The 20,509-nt window shown below is 45.6% G+C and overlaps 1 protein-coding gene across 2 annotated transcripts in view; it reads left to right on the top strand.

Moving 5' to 3' along the window:
• The window catches only part of PRKAR1B (protein kinase cAMP-dependent type I regulatory subunit beta), a 164,088-nt gene that overhangs the window by 17,832 nt on the left and 125,747 nt on the right, over positions 1 to 20,509 (top strand). The window lies entirely within an intron of this gene.

Consider the following 20,509-nt stretch of genomic DNA (forward strand, 5'->3'; position numbering starts at 1 on the left):
TTCTGCGGAAAAGATATACTAAGGGTTTTCAACCTTTTCCCCGTGAGTGAGTGGACAATTGTTTCCTTTTTTTTTTTTTTTTTTTTTTTTTAAATATTGGGGCCAATGGGCATGGTGGCTCACGCCTGTAATCCACTAAAAATACAAAAATTAGCCAGGTGTAGTGGTGGTTGCCTGTAATCCCAGTTACTCAGGAGGCTGAGGCAGAAGAATCACTTGAACCTGGGAGGCGGAGGTTACTGTGAGCTGAGATCGTGCCGCTACACTCCAGCCTGGGCAACAGAGTGAGACTGTCTCAAAAACAAACAAAAAAAAACAACAAAAAAACCTGGGGTTGAGTGCGGTGGCTCCCGCCATTAATCCCAGCACTTTGGGAAGCCCAGGTAGGTGGATCCCTTGAGCCCAGGAGTTGGAGACCAGACTGGCCAAGGTGGTGAAACCCCATCTCTACTAAAAATACAAAAATTAGCTGGGAGTGGTGTCATGCATCTGTAATCCCAGCTGCTCGGGAGGCTGAGGCAGGAGAATTGTTTGAACTAGGGAGGCGGAGGTTGCAGTGAGCCAATTGCGAAACTGCACTCCAGTCAGGGCGACAGAGTGAGACTCTGTCTCAAAAATAAATAAATTTTTAAAAAAAGTATGTGGGAGGACGTGTGTAGGTTACATGCAAATATGACACCATTTTATATCAGGGACATTAGCATCCACGGGTTCTGGTACCCTTAGAGATTCTAGAACTATCCCCCATGGATACCAGGCGGTGACTGTACCACACACCGGGCGTCTTAAACAACAGAAACGTCTCCTCCCACAGTTCTGGAGGCTGGAAGTCCGAGATCAAGGTGTAGGGGAACGGCTTCTTCTGGGTCCGTGTGGAAGAAAGTTAGGTGTCTCTCCACCCCTAGCCACGGCTCTGGGTGGTAGTGGGGATCTTTGGCGGTCCAGGCTGGAAGTCTGAGATCAAGGTGTGGCAGGATGGCTCCTTCTGGATCCATGTGGTAGAAGATTCTGTGTCTCTCCCCAGCTCTGGGTGGTGCTGGCCATCTTTGGTGGTCCAGGTTGGCAGGTGCATCACGGGTCTCTGCCTTCGTCTTCACGTGGTGTTGTGCCCCCAGTCCAAATCCCCCCCCCCCCCTTTTTTTTTTTTTTTTTTTGAGACGGAGTCTCACTCTATCGCCCAGGCTGGAGTGCAATGATGTGATCTTGCTCACTGTAATCTCCACCTCCCAAGTGCCAGCGATTCTCTTGCCCCAGCCTCCCGAGTAGCTGGGGACTACAGGCACGTGCCACCACATCCAGCTAGTTTTTGTATTTTTAGTAGAAACGGGGTTTCACCATATTGGCTAGAATGGTCTCGATCTCTTGACCTCAAGATCCGCCCACCTTAGCCTCCCAAGGTGTTGGGATTACAAATGTCAGCCACCCCGCCTGGGAAAAAAAAAAATTTCCCATTTTTATAGGGACGCCAGTCATCCTGCATCAGGGCCACCATAATGACCTCATTGTAACATCATTGCCTCCGTCAAGACCCTGTCTCCAAATAAAGTCAACTTCTGAGCTTCTGAGGTTAGGACTCCAGAGTGTCTATTTTTGGGGACACGATTCACCGATCCCAGTGGCCTTCTTAGGTCTGGGCAGGGCAGATTTTCTCAGGCCCTTTTTCAGCAGTGAGCCATTGCTGAGTGAAAATAGCAGGTTGCAAGATTTGATCTATGGTATAGTTCCCTTTTTCTCGAAAGTGCTACCAATGCTGATGCGTTTATATGCAAAGAAAAAAATCTGAGGGGCATTCACCAAAATGTCGATAAGAGTGGTGTCTCCGGGCACGATTACAGGTTATTTTTGTTTCTGTTTTCTGCAGTAGCTGATAGGGACAGGCCTTTGGAGAGCTTTGGTGAAGTCTTTGAAATTGCATGCATGTTCTATGTGTGGGTGTGTTTAACTGGGAAGAATGCCCCTTAGCTTACAGTGTCTTCTCAAATGGAGCTGACATCCCAAAATATAACCCACCTAACTGGGCCCTAAAATTCCACGGGGGTCTCATTTTCTGCTGCGTTCTGTTGACCAGTGAGGTGCTATGGAATGCTTGCAATAGAACCAGGAAGTGTGTCTCTGGGCAGGGCGGCAGCCCTGGTGAAGAGGGGCAGAGTCTGAGCCACCCCCTCGAGGCCAGCCAGGGCTGAGTGGCAGGAAGAAGCCTCCCATGGAGGGTTTTTCTCCACTTGTATGTCAAGCAGGGTGCATGTTTGTGAGGCTTTCATAAAGCACCTGGGATAAACCCATACAGACCGGCAGGGATGGCCCAGCTCTCAGAGTGCCATCCATGCCAGCTGGGCTTGGCCTCTGGTGCTCCGGCCTTCGTGAATAAGTTCTTCTGTGGTGGTGACTTAAGCTGACAAACTATTCCTTATTTGATGGCAAAACACAGCATGGGAGTTTCCTCAACAAAATGTGATCTTTCAGAAGATTATGCAAAATGACAACATCATCAATCTTTTTTTTTTTTTTTTTGAGACAGGGTCTGACTCTGTTGTCCAGGCTGGAGTACAGTGGCATGATTGCAGCTGACTGCAACCTCCACCTTTCAGGCTCAAGCCATCCTCCCACCTCAGCCTCCTGAGTAGCTGTGACTAAAGTTGCACACCAGTATGCCTGGCTAATTTTTGTATATTTTGTAGAGATGGGTTTTTGCCATGTTGCCCAGGCTTGTCTTGAAGACTCCTAAGCTCAAGCGATCCTCCCTGCTCGGCTTCCCAAAGTGCTGGGATTACAGATGTGAGCTACGGCACCTGGCTCATCTGTTTTTTCTTTTTTTTTTTTTTCTTTTTTTTTTTTTTTGAGACGGAGTTTTGCTCTTGTTGCCCAGGCTAAAGGGCAATGGTGTAATCTTGGCTCACTGCAACCTCTGCCTCCTGGGTTCAAGCAAGTCTCTTGCCTCAGCCTCCTGAGTAGCTGGGATTACAGGCATGTGCCACCATGTCTGGCTAATTTTGTATTTTTAGTAGAGAAGGGGTTTCACCATGTTGGCCAGGCTGGTCTTGAACTTCTGACCTCAGGTGATCCGCCAGTGTTGACCTCCCAAAATGTTGAGATTACAGACGTGAGCCACCGTGCCCGGCTCATCTGTGCTTTTTAGCATCAACAAGTCCTATGTTTTTATTGCTGGGCAGTGTTCTGTTATATAGATGGATTGCAGCTTATCTATCCTGTGCCTGGTCTAGGAGCCTTTCCAGTTTTTGATGACTACAAATAAAGGTGCTATAAATATTCATCTTATAGGTTTTCAGTGTGGAAGTAGGTTTTTATTTCACTTGAGTAAATGTTTAGTAGTGAAATTCCTGGGTTATAGGGTAAGTGTATTTTATAAGAAACTGCCAAGCTGTTTTCCAGAATGTCTGTCCTATCTTGTGTTCCAAGCAGCTGTGGTTCTGGTTCCTCAGTATCGACATCCTTTAATATTGTCAATTTTAAAAAACATTTAGCCATTTCTAATAGATATATGGTGGCACTTAAAGAGTGTGTGTGTGTGTGTGTGTGTATTTTTTTTTTTTAGACAGAGTTTTGCTTTCTTGCCCAGGCTAGAGTGCAGTGGTGTGATATTGGCTCACTGCAGCTTCTGCCTCCTGGGTTCAAGTGATTCTCCTACCTCAGCCTCCCTGAGTAGCTGGGATTATAGGCACCCCCCCCACCACCATGCCTGGCTAATTTTTATATCTTTAGTGAAGATGGAGTTTCACCATGTTGGCCAGGCTGATCTTGAACTCCTGAGCTCAAGCTCTGCCTCCCATGTGCTGGGATGCGTGAGCCAACACAACTCACTCTAAAGTGGTTTTATTTTACATTTCCTGATGATGAAAGTTGTTGAGGATCTTTTCATATGCTTATTTTCCACTCAAATATCTTCTTTGGTGAAGTGTCTGTTCATGTCTTTTGTCCATTTTTCGTATTATCTGTTTTCTTACTACTGAGTTTCAGAAATTTTTATAAACTGTCAGATATTTAATTTATAAAATATTTTCTTCTAGTGTGTGGCTTGTTTATCTATTTACTTTGAGATGGAGTCTTGCTTTGTTGACCAGGCTGGAGTATGGTGGTGTGATCTTGGCTCACTGCAGCCTCCGCCTCCCGGGTTCAAGCTATTCTTTACCTCAGCTGCTGAGCAGCTGGGATTACAGGTGCCTGCCACCATGCACAGCTAATTTTTGTATTTTTAGTAGGGATAGGGTTTTGCCGTGTTGGCCAGGCTGGTCTCAAACTCCTGACCTCAAGTGCTCCGCCCACCTTGGCCTCCCAAAACGCTGGGATTACAGGTGTGAGCCACTGTGCCTGGCCATAGGTTGTCTATTTCAAGGAATTGTTTTATTTCACTTAAGTTGTTAAATTTATGAATATAGAGATTTTGGTAATGTTATCTCACCCTTTTAATGTCTGTAGTGCTTGTGTTATTTCATTCCTTAGATGGTAATTTCTGGATTTTCTTTTTTGCCTGATCAGTCTGGCTAGAGGTTTATCAATTTTACTTATCTTTTCAAAGGGTTAGATTTTAATTTCATTGATTTTCTCTATTTTCTTTTAGATTTTATTGATTTCTCCTTTGATTTCTATTATTTCATTTCTTCTGCAGTCTTTGGGTTTTATCTCTTCTTAAAATTTCTTAAGGTGAAATTTTAGATGACTGATTTGAGACTTTTTTTTTCCTGACAGAAATATTTAATGCTACAGATTTTTCTCTAAAGCTTTGTTCTAGCTACAGCTCACAATTGTGATATGCTGTATTTCCATTTTCTATTTAGCCCAAAATATTGTCTGTTTTCCCTTGAGATTTCCTCTTCGGCTCATCTTATTTAGAAATTTGTTGTTTAATTTCCAAATATATGGGGATTTTTTTCACATCTCTCTGTTATTTATTTCTAGTTTAATTCCATTATGGTCAGGGAACATACTTTGTATGGTTTTAAATCTTTATTTTGTTAAGGTGTGCTTTTTGGCTGATAATATGCTTTATCTTGGTGAATGTCACATGTGCCCTTGGAATCAATGTGTGCTGCTGTTGGATGGTGTGTTCTGTAGATGTTGGTGAGGTCTGGTTGTTTGAGGGGTTGTTCAGGTGAGTCTTTTGCATTCTTGCTCATTTTCTGGCCTCTTGCTATACTTACTACAAAGAACAGAGTTGAAACTTCCAATTATAATTGTATATTTGTGCATTTCTCCTTTAATTCTACCAGTTTTTGCCTATGTCTTTTGGAGCTCTGTTATTAGTTGCATAGACATTTAGGATTATTACTATGTTTTCCTGGTGGATAAACCCTCCTATCATTATTCAGTGTTTCTCTTTGTTCCTTGTAATTTTCATTGTTCTGAAGTCTGCTTTATCTGATATTATTACAGCCACATTATTAGGATTTATGTGATTAATTTTTTTCTATTCTCTTATTTTAGCTATATCAATAAAATCTGATTCTTATAGATAGCATATTCTTGGTTTTCATTTTTTGTGTAATTTGACAGTTTCTGTCTTTTAATTGGTGTGTTTAGACTATTCACATTTTTTAAAAAGAAAATACTATTTATTGCTATATATGTAGTACATATAGTATATATACTATAGTATACGGTATGTCTTAGTATGATTTTTCTTTGAGTCTGTTTCCCTTTGCAGATCTTGATATACGTTTATGTCTTTCAAGAAATTTGGGAAGTTCTCAACCATTATTTCTTAAGATAGTTACTTTTATATATATTACCTCATTTATAAGTCATATATATTTAATGTAATTATTGATATGGCTGGATTTAGGTCTCCCATTTAATTATTTTTCTATTTTTTTTCTCTGGTTTTTCTTCATATGTTTCTTTTTTCCTTCCTTTAGATTATTTATTTTTTAGTACTTGTCTTTTTTACTGTTTTTCTTTAAGTGATTGCTGTAGGCATTACAATATAATAATAACTTTATACAGAATTTTTAGATTTAATATTTTACCATTTCAAGTAAAACATACAAGCTTGCCATCATGTAGGCCCATTTACCTTCCCCAAATTATTTCTGGTTGTTGTATATACCACATTTACACATGTTGAACCTTTCCCCACTCCCTCAACAATGTTATATTTTTATTTGAACATTTTTACATTCTTTAAGAGGGGAAATGAGTCTAGAAGACATACCTGGGTATTTACCATTTCTGTTGCTCTTCTGTGGTTCCTGAAGTGTTTTTCTTTCCCTCTGGGATGATTTCCCCCTGCCTGAAGAACTCGCTTTAGCATTCTTAGAGCAGGACTGCTGGTGACAGATTCTTAGTTTCCTTCATCTGAGAATCTCTCTGGTTTGCCTTCATTCCTGAAGGAGATGTTTGCTGGATATAGGATTCTGAGTGGAGAGTGATTTTATTTTAGCAGTTTAAAGATATTGTTCCACTTTATGGTTTCTGATGATAAATCAGGCTTTTGACCTCATTCACTTTGTTTTATGTTTCTTTTCTCTGGCTTTTTTCATGATTTTTCCTGTGTATTTCGTTTCTCAAAGTTTGAGTACAATGTGTCTGAGTTTGATTTTCTTTGAATTTATCTTGTTTTCCTTTGATTTTGAATCAGTACATTAATTCTTTTCAACATATTTGAGAAGTTTTCAACCATCATGTCTTCAAATATTTTTTTTTCCTGTACAATTCTCTTTCTCCTCTCTTTCAGGGACTTCAGTGACACATATGTTAGATTTTTAAATATTTTCCCACAATTCCCTGAGGCTCTGTTAAATCTCTTTTCTTTTCTTTTTGGAGTCTCACTGTGTCACCCAGGGTGGAGTGCAGTGGTGCGATCTTGGCTCACCACAACCTCCGCCTCCTGGGTTCGGGCGATTCTCCTGCCCCAGGCTCCCAAGTAGCTGGGCTTACAGATGCATGCCACCACACCCGGCTAATTTTTGTATTTCAGTAGAGATGGGGTTTTGCCATGTTGGCCAGGCTGGTCTCAAACTCCTGACCTGAGGTGATCTACCTGCCTTGGCCCCCCAAAGTGCTAGGATTACAGGTGTGAGACAACATGCCCTGCTCACCTGTCTTTTTGTTGGGATGATTTCTGTTGATCTGTCTTCAAACTTACCAACTCTTTCCTCTGTTATATCCATTCTGTGACTGATCCCATCTAGTGAATTTTAAATTTTCTGTTACTTTATTTTTTAGTTTGAAAATTTGTTTTTATTTTTCAGTTCTAAAATTTTTACTTAATAGTTCCTCCTTTTCCTATTCCTCTACTTGTTCTTCTCCTTCTTCTTTCTTCTTCTTCCTTTTTGCTTTTAAAATAAATTTGATTTATTTGCTGATAATTCCACCACCAATTCCAGGAATATTTACCTTCACTTCATGGAAAATAGTTAAAATTGCTGCTTTAGAGTGTTAATCTGATAATCCCATGATCTCTAGCATCTTGAGGTGTTGTTAGCCATGAATTGTCTTTTCTCTCGAGAATGGGTCAGATTTTCCTAGTTCTTGATCTTTTGATTCCTAGTTGAGTAATTTGTCAAGTAACCAGATTATATTCTGGACGTTTTCTATATTATTTTGTCAAGCTTTGGGTCTCATTAAAATCCTATGGAGAAGGTTGATATTTTTGTTTGTTTTAGCAGGAAATCAACTGATGAGGTTCAGACTGCAAGTTCTGAATGGGTGATGCACTTTGTGGGTGACGATGCCAACATGAGTTCCATTTCTGAGCCTTTGCTGCACTGCTTTGGTGCAGCCTTGTGTGGGTTGCTTGGGGGCTGGTCTGGGACTTGGACATTGTTTTACTTGCAACTCGGTCCTTAGCACCTTTGCTATGGTTCTCTGTTTACTGTGTGTATGAAACTTGGGGTTGAACCTCGCATTTGTATCAGTTCATGGAATTCGGGGACCCCCATTTGTACTTTCTCCTCTGTGGGATTTCTGTCACACTCTCCATCCAAGAGAGATCTTACCTCCAGCACACAAATCAAATATGCCTGTTTCCCACCCTGCCACCCCATTCCTAGCCCAAGCCACGTCCCTTCAGCTGAATGACTGCAGCAGCCTCTCTGTTTCCCATCAGGCCCCATGCTCCATTTTTCACATCAGTCACATCCAGAGCCATCTTCCAGAAACATAAATCGAACTCCATCCCCTTCTTAAAACCTTCCCAGTGCTCTCTTAACAAATCTAAGCTCCTTCCTGCCTCATTGAGTCTGGCTCCTGCTTGCCTCTCCGCTGCAGCCCACGCCACTCTGTTTCTTACTTTTACTCCAGCCACCCAAGGGCTCCAGCCACCCAAGGTCTCCGGCCAGTACTGTCCTGTCACCTGGAACATCCTCCACACCCCTCCTGCAGCTGGCCACTCTTCAGCACTTGCTTTAGGGCCAAGGCTGCCTCCTCAGAGAGCCTCTTACCACAACCCTGCCTTGGGCAAGCTCAGAGGAGGAGATCTTATTTTGAGCTCCAACCCCAAGTCCCAGCTTAGCAGGGAGGGAGAGTCTTTAGTGCCCTCTGGCTCTCCCAGCTCACTACTTGGTGAGCATGACACTGTGTGATGTTCTGAGATGGTATCTGCCTACTCCTTCCTCCAGCTGTACCCTCTGCCCTTCCTACCCTGGGTGTTCCTGTGTTGAGAGGGGACCTCACCATCAGTGCCTTCCTGCCTTTGGAGTCAGTCCCTCCCAATGTAGGAACACCCAGACACTGTGCTTGATGCTTTGCATAGTTTATCTCATTGAATTCTCATGCAGGCCTAGCCAGATGAGATGTTTATACTCCCATCTCACAGATGAGGAAATGGATGTTCAGAGGGAGAATGTTGGTTCACCAAGGTCATGGAGCTGGGCACAAACCCACACATGCCTTTGAGACCACACCTTTCCCTCCTTGCCTGTGGGCCCTGGCCCCTGGCGTGCTGGGGCAGGGTGTGGGGTTCTCTTGGGGTTGGCTCTCACGGTGGACCCCCTGCCCTCTGCTTCTTTCTCATCCTCCATTCCTAGGAACTCAGGCTTTTCTGCCTTTGTGCTGCAAGGCTGGTGCCCCTGTGTGTAGCAGGCTGGAGCTGGTGTGCTGTCCTCCAGGAGGGAGAGGCTGAATCCTCAGATGCTTCTGCCGCTGTGGGAGAGGTGGCGTGGGGGGACAGCTGCCATGGCGGTTGAAGGAGTGAGTGTGCTGTGTGTGAGTGACATGTACAAACACTTGCCCAGATGCACACACAGGCAAGGCTGTACTATTGCCACCAAGGGGGAAGGTACATGGAGTTGTGTGTGCACATGCATTAAAACACATGCACTTACCCAGATGCATAGCTGTGCACACACCTGGACATGCTCAATTTACTCCGAGGTGGTGGATGTAAGGGGTGTGTTTGCATGCACATGTACATGCTCACACATATGCTCAACTGGATGTGCACACGCTTATACACATACTTAATATATACACGTCCACACATGTGTACTTACCTAGATGTGCACATGCACACACATGTACTTACCTGGATATGTACATGTTTATGCATATGTACACATGATCACTCATGTACTTACCTGGATGTGTACACATTAACACATATGTGCACATGGTCACACTCATGTACTTACCTAGATGTGTACATACTCACCCCCCCACACACATGTACTTTCCTAGATATGTACACATTCACACGTGTGCACATGCTCACATGTGCTTACCTAGATACATGCACACTGACACATATACTTACCTGGAAGTACACATGGGCACACATATGGACATGCCATTTGCTTCTGAAGGTGAGCAGGGGCCCTCGCCTATGCTCACACCCTCCTGTGTAAACTCTGTCTCTAGTCTCACTGGGATGTGCATCTTCATCTTCTGTTTTTATCTTATTTTATTTATTTTATTTAATTTTTAATTTTCTTAATATTTTTATAGAGATGATAGCTCCCTATGTGGCTCAGGCTGGTCTTGAACTCCTGACCTCAAGTGATCTGCCAGCCTTGGCCTCCCAAAATGCTGGGATTACAGACGTGAGCCACCGTGCCCGGCCCAGCCTGTTAATTTCTAATTATTTTCTTTTCTTCATTCCTTTCCCTTTTCTCTTTATTTGTTGTACTCTCTATGTGAGGGCTGGTACACAGTAAGTGCACAGTAAATGATCAAGATCTGTGTTTCTTCTCCAACCTTGCCACTGAATGGTTGGGTTCCCCTGAACAAATCCTTTACCCTCTCTGGGCCTCAGTTTCCCTGCATCATGGCTGGGGATGATTTGCCCCTGCGAGGTGGGTGTATGGGTCCTGGCCTCAAATACAAGTGGCCCTTGAGACTTAGAGTTTCACAGAGTGCGGAGGGGGTGTCTTAGGACCACTCATAGAACTGTTCCAGGAAGATGGTCCAGAAACACCTCTCACACCTGCCCGGCATGCAGTGGATGGCCCTGTGGAAGTCCAGACAACTTCCATCAAAGGCATCAGGCTGGGTGGACCAGCCGCCTCTCAGAAAACCCTTTCAGTGGGAGGGGGCAGCCGTGTCCTCGTGGGAGCAAGAACCGGACTGCAGATGCGACCGAGGAATTCCAGTTGCCAGTAATTCCTGCGTACAGCCTGCTCTCAGGAGGATAAACCCGGGTCCAGAAAATCTCTTTAGATTCCACCCCCACCCCAGGCCCCGCCCAGATAGTTTCTCTTTTGGGCTGGACATCTGCACTTCATCCCCCTGTGTAGGATGGGACAGGACCAGGGTAATCCCCAGGGCCGGGTTACTTGATTCTGGGGCAGATTCTGGCCAGGGAGCTTTCTGGAAACCCTGGTTCCCACAGTGTTGTTATGAAGATGCCTTTGACCTGGAAAGCCTGTCCTACAGCTCAACAATGCCTCAGCGTGAAAACAGGAGACAGGAAGTGGGGGCTGCAAAATTAGAGGCCTTCCCAGAATCCCAAGAGGGGAAGGGGAAGGGGAAAAACGGTCTGGCATGTGTGGAGGCAGAGCCAGTGAGGGGTCACCCCTGAGTGGTGGCCTTGGGGAGGAGCCCTGCTCACTGCCCGCCTTTCTCCCAAGGTCTCCCGAAGTGGCCTGTGTGTTTGGAGCTACCATATCCTGCCTAGTCTGACCCTTCATGTGCCAAAGATGGGAAGTCCCGTAGTGCCAGGACAGGCAGAGCTCCTCAGACAAGAGAATGGGACCCTGACCTTGTTCCTCGAAGAAAAGTGGCTTCTGGTTCCTTCACAGGGGGAGCCCGGGGTCCTCTCAGAGTTGTGAGGCCCTGGCAAGTCTCTCCTCTATGACATGAACTACTTTCAGGCACGGAACTCAAAAGCTGCGGATATTTCTGCTTGGCCGTGGGTCTGTGACCCTTCACGGCTGCCTCATTAAAAGTCCCATTAGGCACAGTGGCTCACGCCTGTGATCCCAGCACTTTGGGAGGCCGAGGCAGTCAGATCACCTGAGGTCAGGAGTTTGAGACCAGCCTGGCCAATATGATGAAACCGCATCTCTATTAAAAATACAAAAAATAGACGTGGTGGCAGGCACCTGTAATCCCAGCTACTCCAGAGGCCAAGGCAGGGGAATCGCTTGAACCCGGGAGGTGGAAGTTGTAGTGAGCCGAGATTGTGCTACTGCACTCCAGCCCAGGTGACAGAGCAAAACTCCATCTCAAAAAAAAAAAAAAAAAAAAAAACAGGTGAAGAAATGAGAAATGACTGAGCAAATGAACAAAAATGTAGCTGGGACAAGTCAGAGCCCCACATCCTCACGTTATATAAACTGTCATGATCGCAGATGACCACTCAGCTACTCACAGTTGCTCTTTAGGTGGGTACAGGGACAGTCTTGGGGCTGAAGATACAGGGTCACAGGTGGCTGGCGAGAAAGGGAGGAGGATCTCTACCAGCCTCAGCGCACCAAAGAGAGAGCCCCATGCTGGTCAGGAAGGGGTCAGAAATGCCGTATTCCCAAACTTAAGTAGCACCATCTAAATATGATGACCTTGCGTTCCATGATGGAGATTGGAGTGGAGGCAGAAACAGTGTCAAGTGAGCTGGGCAAGGTCACAAGACAGAGCCCATCAGAGTCAGCAAGCTACAGGAATTGTGACCAAATAAAGCACCTTAGTCAGCCACTGGTGGTGTCAATAAAGCTTTTTAATTTTCATTTTTATTTACTTATATATTTTTGGGATAGGGTTTTGCTCTGTCACCCAGGCTGGGGTATAGTGGTGTGATCATAACTCACTGCAGCCTCAACCACCCAGGCACAGCTCTATGAATGTGTCAGTGTGGCTGAATTGTACACTTTAACACAGTTAATTATTAACTTTAAGTTATATGACTTTTACCTCCATTAAAAAAAAAAAGAATTCCAGCCAGGCACAGTGGCTCATGCCTGTAATCCCAGCACTTTGGGAGGCTGAGGCAGGAGGATCCCTTGATGTCAGGGGTTTGAGACCAGCCTGGCCAACATAGAGAAACCCCATTTCCACTAAAAATACAAAAATTAGCCGGGTGTGGAAGCAGGTGTCTGTAATCCTAGCTACTCGGGAGCCTGAGGCAGGAGAATTGGTTGAACCCAGGATGCAGAGTTTGCAGTGAGCCGAGGTTGTGCCATTGCACTTCAGCCTGGGTGACAGAGTGAGACTCTATATAAAAAAAAAAATCCCACTCATTTGCTCAAATGAACTCCTCTTCTTGGCACCCTCCAGTCTGCAGGGCATCTGGGATGAAGTCTCAGGTTTTTCCTACTATCAGGTCGAGAACCTGCCCTTCCCCGTTCCCTGAGGCTGCGTCAAGTCCCTGGGTCGGCCTCTGGCTGTGTTCTGGCCTCCCTGCCCTCCAGGAGGCAATGTGAACTGCCTGAAAATTACTCTGGTATGAGTGCAATTTTGCCTGCTGACTTCTGTTTCTCCCAGGCGACTGCAGAGCCTTGGTGTTGATATAAACAATTTGCACCACTGTGGGGGAAGCGGTCTCAACCGACCTCTCTCAATTCCCAGGTTTCAAGTTCCTGCCGACTCATGCCTATTATTGCTGCTATTTCTGGTAATTTATACAAAGGCTCAGAGACCCTCACTTGAGATGCACCTGCCATTTCTTTTCTTTCTTTCTTTCTTTCTTTCTTTTTTTTTGAGATGTAGTTTTGCTCTTGTTGTCTAGGCTAGGGTGCAATGGCACCATCTCAGCTCACTGCAACCACTGCCTCCTGGCTTCAAGCGATTCTCCTGCCTCAGCCTTCTGAGTAACTGGGATTGCAGGTGCCTGACACCACGCCTGGCTAATTTTTGTATTTTTAGCAGAGACAGGGTTTCACCATGTTGGCCAGGCTGGTTTCAAACCCCTGACCTCAGGTGATCCGCCCACTTTGGCCTCCCAAAGTGCTGGGATTACAGGTGTGAGCCACCGCGCCCGACCCCACCTGCCATTTCTAGTGAGACCTCCCAGTTTTTGTAGGAGCAGTCAATGACAATGTGATGATTTCCCTAATAGCAGGTCCCATACAGCCAATCCCTCAGGTGGATTAGAAGGACACAAAGGCATGAGAACATACTTGCAGCATCTCACGCTTGGTCTCAGTCTCCCAGTGATTGAACCTGGGGATGGATGTGAGCAAGTGACTGGCAGCTCAAGGGAGGCTCTGTGCCATTCTGAGAGATTGTGAGATGGCCCGTTGCCATGGTGACCAGAGAGTGGTGAGGTGTTTACTTGGCAGGGAGTTCTGGGGACACACCATCCTCCATGGGTGGTGATTGCCGGCATCTGCAGAGCCCCCGGGTCCATCTCCTCCGCCCCCTGGCTTCCCCTCCCTGGGGTTTTGTCCATGAGAGAGCCGCTCTTGACGGTGCACTGGGCTTGCCACAGCTCCGTGGAGATTGGGACGAAGGCCATGTGCCATTCAGCACATGGCAGGGCTTCCGTCCCACTTTGGGTGTCCAAAAGGACTGCGTGTAGGCAGAAGGATGTATGGACATGGATCCACCGGTAAAGCTCGGCTCTCATCTTCTTTTGTTCTCTCTGGATAGATGTGGTGCGCTAGGCGGTCCTGGTAGCGTCTTCATCCACGGGAGTGGAGATACTCCCTCTCCATCAAAGCCACTCTCCCGCACCCCTCCTGATGAAGCAGGGGATTTGGAATCTCACTATTTTCTGGAGGAGATATTTCTGTTGGTAGAGTTCCTGATCTTTGTCTGGCCGGGTTTTCCCATCATCTGCAGGCTCATTTCACCTATGGAAACCCATTTCCCTTGGCCAGTTTGGGTTGGGCGTGGGACCCTTTGGGTTGGAGTTGCAGTGGAGCAGATGGGCCCCTGGGAAGGATTCCCAAGTGCAGGCTAACAGAAGCATGTGGTGACCAGCAGTGGTGACGCCCGCTGCCAGGCCCAGTGAGGAGGGTGCAGTGGAGACTGATCACCCTGGGAGCTGGCACCCATTCAGTGCAGCTGGAGACAGGACTGCTGGGCGCTGTTATTTTACAGCCCAGGCATCAGGCCTCTGAGTGTCTGAGAAGCCTCAGCCCCTTCCTGAGGAGCCCCCCGTCTTCCTGTGTGCAGCTGGTGGGGGCATTGCTCCTGGGACTTGTTATTTGTGGTCTCAAACACATGGCATCAAGAGATCCTCCTGCCTTGGCCTTCATAAGTGTTGGGATTACAGGCATGAGCCACTGTGCCTGGCCTCCCTCCCTCAGCTCTTTAAAACATGTGTTCTCTTTGGGTTCTTTTTTATATGCAGGCTCTCTTCCCCCTCACTCCTTCTCCTCCTCTCCCTCTTTTTCTTTTGTTGCATGGTTGTGTTGGGAGGTTTTCCTGCACTGAGAAGGTCACATTTGAGTGGAGACTTGGGGAGGGAAGGGAGGGACCCCCAAGATACCTAGGAGGGCTGCCCTTGGCAGAGAATCACAAGTGAAAGGTGGGAGTGTGTTTTCTGTGGGAGGACAGCAGAGAGCCCTGGGGCAGGCAAGGGGAATGGGGCTAAGGGCAGATCATGCAGGGCCTTGCCCGCAGACAAAAACAGTTCTGTTTCAACTTGGATTGGAGGCCACTGGAGGGTTCCACTGAGCAGGGGAGTGTCCAATCTGTCTTGTATTTTTTCTTTATTTAAGACGGAGTCTCACTCTGTTGCCCAGGCTGGTGTGCAGTGGTGCAGTCTTGGCTCACTGCAACCTCCGCTTCCTGGGTTCAAGCGATTCTCCTGTCTTAGTGCCCACGGGTAGCTGGGATGACAGGCACATGCCACCATGCCCAGCACCTTTTTTGTATTTTAGTAGAGATGGGGTTTTACCATGTTAACCAGGCTGGTCTTGAACGCCTGACTTCAGGTGATCCATCCACCTTGGCCTTTCAAAGTGCTGAGATTATAGGCATCAGCCACTGTGCCCGGCCTTTTTTTTTTTTTTTTTTTGATGCGGAGTCTTGCTCTGTCACCCAGACTAGAGTGCAGTGGTATGATCTTGGCTCCTTGCAACCTCTGTCTCCCACATTTAAGTGATTCTCCTGCCTCAGCCTCCTGAGTAGCTGGGATTACAGGTGCCTGCCACCATGCCTGGCTAATTTTTGTATTTTAATAGAGACAGGGTTTTACCATGTTGGCTAGGCTGGTCTTGGACTCCTGACCTCAGGCAATCTGCCTACCTCGGCTTACCAAAGTGAATGGATTATAGGCATGAGCCGCTGCACCAGGCCTGTGTTGTATTTTATGTGGCTAGCGTGTGTGTAGATTTACCTCCATGCTTCCACTTTCTTTGGTTTACTTCTTCCAGCATTTCCAGGTTTCCCCTAGGGGTCATTTTCTTTCTGTCTGAGGTGTGTCTCCTAGTGTTTTCCTGCCAGCAGGCCTATTGGTAATGGACTTTCTTAGTGCGTTTGTCTTCGAGTGTCTTTTTTTCAGCCTCATTTTTGAAGGCTATTTTCACTGGGTATAGAATTCTAGGTCGGCAGTTATTGAATTCGAAGTAGAACCTCAATGCTGTCTTTCTTGTCTTCTGATTTCTATTGTTTCCTTTGAGAAGTCAGCCATCAGGTCTGTGATGCCCTTTTGAAGGTAATGTCTTTTTTTTTCTGGCCACATTTTAGGTTTTTCTGTCGTTGGCTCCTGTGGTTTACCATGCTATCCTGGTTTATCCTACATGGGAGTTTGTGCACTCCTTGAATCTATGGCCTGATGTCGTTTATTAGTGTAGGAAAATTCTTAAATTATCTCTTCAAACATTGCTTCTGCCATATTCTCTCTCTTCAATCTGGAATTTAATTCACATAAATTGGAGGTTTTTTTTTTTTTTATACCATATTTCACATTCTCTTCAGCACTTTTCTATAGTTGCTTTCCTTTCCTGTCTTCATGCTTAAGTCTGGATATTTTCATCTATTTTCCAGGTTATTAATTTCTTCCCTTGTGTTTCTCATCTGCTGTTAAACCCATCCACCAAATTCTTAGCTCCAATTATTATGTTTTTTTGATTCTAGCATTTCCATTTGGCTTAAATTTTTTTTCCTTAGTTCTGTGCCAGTGTTCTCAATTTCATCTTTTATTTCCTTGAACATACTGAGCATAATGATTTTAAAGTCTATGTCCATTAATTCCATGATCTGCATCCCCTGAAGGGATCTCTTTGTATTGCCTATTGCTTCTCTTGGGTTTTGGTTACATGATCTTGTCTTTTTGTACCCGAGTTATTTTTGATTGGGTTCCCAACATTATGTGTGAAAAAGAGCAAATTTGAGGCTGATATATTCCTTTTGAGACAATCTACAATTGCTTTGGAAAAATGGCTAACCTAGGGGTACTAGCAATCCTGGATCACCCTGATCCAATTAGGGACTAAGACGATTTGAGCTGGGATTCAGTCCCTGGGAGGCTGGCTTAATCCCAGCTTATCCTTCCTTCCAATGTCCACACAAAATCTTTTGGGCCAAAGCACAAAATCTGGAGGATTTACAAGGATTTCTTTTCCCAGGCAGGCCCTAAGTTTCAGTTTTGGTCTTTTCTATCTCTGTAAATCTGTTGAAAGCTCAGCCTGTCAGCTTCTCAGATGCTTGTTCTAGATACTTCTCATGGTTCCAAGCACTGTGTTCACCTCTCTGGGTTTCTGTCTTCCCCTTGAAATTTATATTTTTTCAAAAACTAGAATTATGCCTTTTATGTTTTGTCTGGAAGTACATTCTGAAAGGTAAAAATTATCAATCCAGTATATTGGTCTAATATAATACTCTCTTAATTATAACTACAAACATGAAGGCTAATTCAGCTGGGTATAAAGGCCTAGGTTGAAAGGAACTTTCCTTCAGAATGTTGGAGGCTTCATTTCATTGTCTTCTAGTATCTAGTGTTTCTTTTGAGAAGGTTGAGTCGTTCTTATTGTCAGTCCATTGTGGGTCACCTGACTTTTCTCTATGGAGCTTTTGGAAAATTCTCATCCCTGGAAGTCCTTTTACTAGGACTGAAAATCTTGTGGGCTCTGTCAACCAAGACACTCATATTCTTCAGTTTAGGGAAATTTTTCTTTTATTTCTGGCAAGTTTCTATTTTATTTTGTCTTCTGGAACTGCAATTTATCAGATTGGGCTTCCTGGGATGTTTTTGGTATATGTATATATGTAAAAACATGCTTTACATATATATATATATATATATATATGCTCACACGTATATGCATACACACGTTTTTTTCTCTTGTCTCTTTTTTAGATATTTTCATGGTGTATCTTCCCACTGTTATATGTATATTATATTTTATGTGTAACATGAATTATATTCATATAAAAAGTTGCATTCATGTACTTCCCAGCACCACCACATTGAGGATCAAATTTTAGGAGGGACAAGTCATATCCAAATCATAGCAGGTAATAATGGGGATTGTGTTAACAAGTTATATTTTAGAGATAGATATTAAAGTATTTAAAATGAAATGCTATATCTGAGATTTGCTTCCATCCTGTGTGTGTGTGTGTGTGTGTGTGTGAAGGGAGTGGAAGTGAAATGAAATAGGACTGGCTCTGGGTGGGTGATGGGCGTTTGGTGATTCATTAAATTGCTCTCTCTACTTTTGTGTAGTTTGGGAATTTCCACAGTAAAAGGGAAGAGGAGGAGCAGCAACAGGATACCTGGGCTCCTGGCCTTGGAGGGCTGCTTGGCTCCCGGGCTCCTGTGGTCCTGAGTCTGGATCTTGATGACTTTCACCACCTCTGTTCTCTGCCCTGTGGGGTTCTGCAGCATGAACAGTTCCCTCTCTGGATTGGGGAGAACCTGCTTCATATACCCCAGGCTGCCTCCTTTGTCAAAATGTCAAATTCCGTGCTTCAGTTCGTTGTCTGTTTTCCAGAAATCTCAGATGGCATTCCTGATGTTCTGGTCTTTGTGGTAGATGTATATATGCATATATTTTAATTTTACTATCATTTGAGAGATCTCTCAAGGGAAAAGAGGACCTTCCATCTGCCATCTTTTTTGGGGAAGCTCCGTCAAGATATATCTAAACAACCACATAAAGCTGCACCTGGCAATCCTTGCATACTCAGTGGCTTCCTGGTTGGGCATTTAGCATCCGATAGGTGAGTGAGGAGACAGGGAGAACTGGCCCGGCACACACAGAAGTGGGCATTGGTGCACTCAGAGGTGGGCATCGGTGCATGCAGAGGTGGGCATCAGCGGCAGAACAAGCAGGGCCCCTGGGGAAACTGCCCTTGGCTGTGATTGACAGATGACTGCATTGGCCTGGGTGGGCAGCTGGTGGGATTATTTGCTGAGGGAGCAACAAGCAGCCTGTTAGGCTGACTTTCCTTGGGGGGTGGGTGCCATGCCTTGCATGTGGCAGGTGGGCAAGGAGTGGGGCTTGAGGCAGGTGTCGGTCAGGGCGTTACTGTGACTGTGTCCCGCTGTTCCATGTTGGCATTGGCCAGGCCCACTCTGGGCTGTGGGGATCCTTCACTCATGTCCACCACCCACAGGATGGATGGCGGCTGGCATTCAGCAGGAGCTCCCACCATGTCCCAGTTTTAACAGGCTGGGGAGACAGTCATGTGTTTGCCAGAAGTTCCTGGAGCAGGAGGAATGGCAGAGTCTGCAGGAAGTGAGACCCCTCTCCTGCACCCTCTACCTTGGTGTGACCTACTGGTCACCTTACCCATCTGGACCGGTGCATCTGGCTGACTTTAAATGGCCAATACTCAGAAATCCTTGGGTTTGATATTTGGAACCAATCAGCAAACCATTTGCTTAAAAAAAATGTTTTTTGAAAGTCAAGGAAGGGGATACACAGGCATAGGAGGAAAGGCACATCCAGCCTGGTGGGATTGAAATGCACAGACTGCCTAAGGCCATAGCAGATGCACCAGGCTTAGAGTGACTGAAAAGCTGTGGGCATGGGTGGGTGCACGCCTCTGTGTGCAGGAGCAAGGCCTGCAGGGGTGGCACATCCTGCCATCCACAGCTCAAGGCAGGGTGGGCTTCGGGGCAACCCGACCCCACATGGACACAACCATGGTCATTGCACGGTGACTCAGGGCTCAACTTCCAGTCTCTCTTCTCAGCAAACCTCCAGAGTCTTGTCATCTCAGCCTCCTAAACCCCACACCAACTCAGCCTATCACCCGCTGTAAAAAGCGGTTTTAATTTTGAGATAATTGTGGATCTATATGCAGTTATAAAAATTTCCTGGAGAGCCTCACTCACTTTATTTCTTAATGTCTCACAAAACTGTTACATACACAGAAATGTTGTTAGGTTCTTAGAAACTACGACTTTAGGCCAGGCATGGTGGCTCACGTCTGTAATCCCAGCGCTTTGGGAGGCAGAGGCGGGCAGATCATGAGGTCAGGATGTCTACTAAAAATATTAGCTGGGTGTGGCGTGCACCTGTAATCCCAGCTAATCAGGAGGCTGAGGCAGGAGAATCACTTGAATCCAGCAGGCAGAGATTGCAGTGAGCTGAGATCATGCCACTGCACTCCAGCCTGGACGATAGAGTGAGACTCCGTCTCAAAAAATAAATAAATAAATAAAAAGAAACTACGACTTTAGGTGAAAACACTTATAGATAATTCTTTTTTGTTTGTTTGTTTGTGGAGACAGGATGTATTATTTTGTTTTCATGCTGCTATAAAGAACTGCCTGAGACTGGGTAGTTTATAAAGAGGTTTAATTGACTCACAGTTCAGCATGGCTGGGGAGGACTCAGGACACTTACAATCATAGTAGGAGGGGAGGGGAAGCAAGGCCACTTCTTCACAAGGTGGCAGGCAGGAGAGGTGCTGAGCGAAGGAGGAAGAGCCCCTTATAAAACTGTCAGATCCTGTGAGAAACTCACTCACTACCTTGAGAACAGCATGGGAGAAACTACCCCCATGATCCAATCACCTTCACCTGGTCTCTCCCTCGGTATTTGGGGATTATGGGGATTGCAATTCAAGATGAGATTTGTATGGGGACACAAAGTGTACCCGAATCTCAAACTCCTGATTTCAAGCGATCCTCCCACCTAGGCCTCCCACAGTGCTGGGGTCACAGGTGTGAGCCCCGTGCCCGGCCACGACAGCCAGGTTCTTACTTGCTTTCTGTGTTCTT

The sequence above is a fragment of the Sapajus apella genome, unplaced genomic scaffold, assembly GCF_009761245.1.
Source record: "Sapajus apella isolate SASKATOON/1434 unplaced genomic scaffold, GSC_monkey_1.0 scaffold112, whole genome shotgun sequence".
Classification (NCBI taxonomy): Eukaryota; Metazoa; Chordata; class Mammalia; order Primates; family Cebidae; genus Sapajus; species Sapajus apella.